Genomic DNA, 3,594 nt, shown 5'->3' on the forward strand with positions numbered 1-3,594 from the left:
TCCACGGGGTCGGTTTGTGGGTCTTGCTGGGCCGCCAGGGGGAGGGGAGGACAGACGGAGCGCGCTCCGGCGGCGCCGGGGCGGCGGCTTCTCGGAGAAAGGCGCATTGTGCGGGGGTCGGGCTGGGGGGCAGGGGGCTGAGCGCTGCTTTCCCCCTTGTTTATTCAGCGGCGAACAGACGGCTCCTTATGCGGGCTGCGGGGAGGGCGGAGGGGCTCAGCGCGCACCCTTGGGGTTTGAGCAAGACTGCGCCCCTCCATCCCCCAGTGGATGGAGCGCTTCTTTCTCTGGCCGTGCGTATCTACTGGTGACTCCAGATTGGGCTGAAAAACTGCTAAAACTGGGTTGGGGAGTCGCTGAACTCCTAAATGGACGGGATGGGCAGTTAGGGTGAGTGTCGCTTGGATACCTCCCTCCTTCATTACGAAGGAAGAAGAGAAGGTATCAGCCAGGATTTCTAGCCAGAGCAGCTGCTCAGGCTGTGACCCGCCCTCTTCACCCCTCCCCCGCACCCCATAAACAAAAACAAAAGCCAACCCTCTATCAGGAGAGAGCCCAGGTGCATATAAGAAATTGATAAGACTAAAATACTCCAGTTCTCCAGATTTTGGCCAATTACTCTGGGTTTGTTTCCTTATCTGTAAAATGGGGCGTGAAATTGTTACCCCCAGGCGTGATGGTGAGAATGGAGGAAATTATTCCAAGGCATCTGAACTGTGCCTGGTACGTTAGGCCCTCAATTAATGGTAGCCATTAATCTTAACAAGAGTTAACATATTTTGTCTTGGGCATTACTCCAAGTGATTTGCAGATGTTTCCATTTTATCCTCAGACAACCTTATGAGATAGGAATTATCGCCTTTATTATCCCCATTTGATAGGGAGGAAACTGAAGCATAGAGAACTTAAGTAAGTTTCCCAAGGTCACAGAACTACTAAGAAGCAGAACCAAGGTATATTAGTTTCCTATGGTTGCCGTGACAAATTGTCACAAATTCAGTGGCTTTACACAACACACATTAATTACCTTATAGTTCCGGAGTTCAGAAGTGTAAAACAGGCAGGCAGGGCTGCATTGCTTCCGGAAACTTCTGTTTTCTTGCCTTTACCAGCTTCTAGGAGCTCCCGATTTCCTTGTTTTGTGGCCTGGTGTCATTTCCACCTCACCTTCTGGCATCACACCTCCTTCTGGGACTCTGACCCTCCTGTTTCCATTTTACAAGGACCCTTGTGATTATACCCAGATAATCCACACTCTCTCCATCTCAATCTCTGACTTCATCACTGCTGCAAAATCCCTTTGCCACATCAAGTGACATAGTCACATGTTCCAGAGACTAGAGTGTGGACATCTTTGGCGGGGGAGGCGTGGTTGTTATTCCGCCTACACACGGGTCTGAAGCCCCACACGTTGACCTCAGAGCAGACCTCTGAAGCACGTCGATGCCCTGCACATTGCTAGGCTTGAAGGGGGAGAAACATAATTGAGAAAAGCCCATGGTGGGGGCAGGTAGCTCACCGCTGAGGCAGTGAGGTGCCCCCGAATATCCCTGCAGCAGAAGGAGGGACCTTCAGGTGAGAACATGGAGCAGGTGGGTAAGGACAGGTAAGCTGAAAGAGATCCTGGAGCAGGAGGCCCGGAACCCAGACCGAATTCATGGCTGGAGTTTCTGCATGGCACACGCCGGTGGGTCAGGGGGGACTGGAGTATGGGGGAGCAGGATGACTGAGATCTTCCCCACAGGTGAGCTGAAGTGGCACAGTGCCAGGCATGTGCTCATTGGCACACCAGGATCTAGAGGACGGGATTGCTTGCCCAAAGTCACGCAGTGAGAGAGCCCCAGCCGGATGAGGCAGGAACCTGGGGATTTTGATTAGAAGCGAGTCCTCAACAGATGAGGGGAGCACTGAGGGCACAGGGTGGCTCCCTCCTTTCCTCCAGCCCAGAACCGGCCAGGACCGCCTTCTCTGGCTTTTCTTTCCTCCCCGGCTCTTTCCCCCTGTAGTCTCCCTAGTGGCCACTGGGTGGCGCCCGGAGCTCTGACTTGGAGTTGGGTCTCAGAGCCCTAATTGGCACTTGGCACCTGGCTCTTGGCCTGATGAACCGAGCCTGCCCTTCCATAAGTTCCTCCTTTCCTCTGAGACCTCTTCCTCTCTCTGGAAGACCCACAACCCCAGCCTAAGAAGCTGCTTCTGTTCCTCAGGCATTGGCCATAGACCGGCCCGACTACTCACCAGCTGAGTGTCGGTGTTGACAGCTGTTGGTTCCCTTGCCCATCTCCCAACTCGCCCTCTCTCTCATTTCCCTTTCCTCTTCTCCCCTCTACCCTTTGGATAAGAACGAATGTCCCACAGATGGATAACTAGCCCTTGCTTCTTTGTTTGCACCCGCCTCCTTTAAAGGATCGAAGACTTACAAAGGGCTCATTGGTTCAGCAAAACAAATATCCATCAACCCAAGAACAGAAAATAAGAATCCAAGTAACACTGGAGGGAGAGAAACACTGCCAAGCAAGCTTAGGCTGAGAGAAGTCAGGGAGTCTTCCTTGATTCCAGGTGACCAGGGAGGATATGTGGTTCTCAGAATCTGATAGGACTGGGTACAAGGCAATTATGTGTGTGTGTTGGGGGGGGGGGGGACTCTTGAGCCCAGGTGTCCTGCAGGGAACTCAGAGCCTGCAGCCCTCTTGGTTCCTTCCAGATCTGAATGTTTAAAAAGGACAGTATCTTCTGCAGAGGTTGGCCGTGGAGCTGTTTCTTATCCTTGGTAACGCGCACTAGACATGGTCTCAGATGGGAAAGCCAAGGAGGGCAGGAAAGGCTGCAGCCTCAGCCAGTCCCCCCATCCCCTTTCTGAATGCCACCTCTCTCTGCATTCTCAGCCTCTCTGGTTCCCCATGATTTTTGGCATTTCTATCCTATTCTGGCTCAAAGCTCTTCTCAGTTTCTCTGGTTGGCAAAGCTGCTCTCTTCAAGGGTTATCTACTCTTCTGGATCTTTGGACCCAAAGTAGCAAGAAGAGGGAGAGAAGAAAATTATCAATCACAAAACACCAACGTGCCAGGGACCATGCTATGCTTTGCACCTGCATCGTCTTGTTTAAACCCCTCAACCTACAGAAGGAAAAACAGGTTCAGAAGAGCCCAGTGGTCAAGGTCACAGAACTTCAGAGCTAGGGTTTGAACCCAGGTGTCCCTGATCCCAGAGTGTGCCCCACTTGTATTTCTACCCTTCAAGCCATCAGGGACCAAGTTGAACTCTTTCAAAGAAACTTTTACTGGGAAACCCACAAGGCAGACAAAAGCAAAGCCCAAGGTATGGAAGGGAAGAGGGGGCAGGGTGGTGGTTCTTTGTTGAAGGGAACATCGAGCACATTTAAAACCCGCAGGTCCACGCCATGAGTCACTGCTCCCTGCTCTTCGCTCTGCTCTGGCCAGTGCCATCTCCACCTGCCCCCAGGCCCTGCTCTGCCCTTCCCAGGTCCCAGGAGAGTCTTTTTCCTGAATAAAACCTTCCGCAGCTACCCTGGAACTCCCCTGCCCCAGCAGGGGGCACAAGGCAGGTGAAGTTTTTTCCCTGGTAGCTGGGCAGGGG

This window comes from Mustela erminea, chromosome 7, assembly GCF_009829155.1.
Source record: "Mustela erminea isolate mMusErm1 chromosome 7, mMusErm1.Pri, whole genome shotgun sequence".
NCBI classification, from domain to species: Eukaryota; Metazoa; Chordata; class Mammalia; order Carnivora; family Mustelidae; genus Mustela; species Mustela erminea.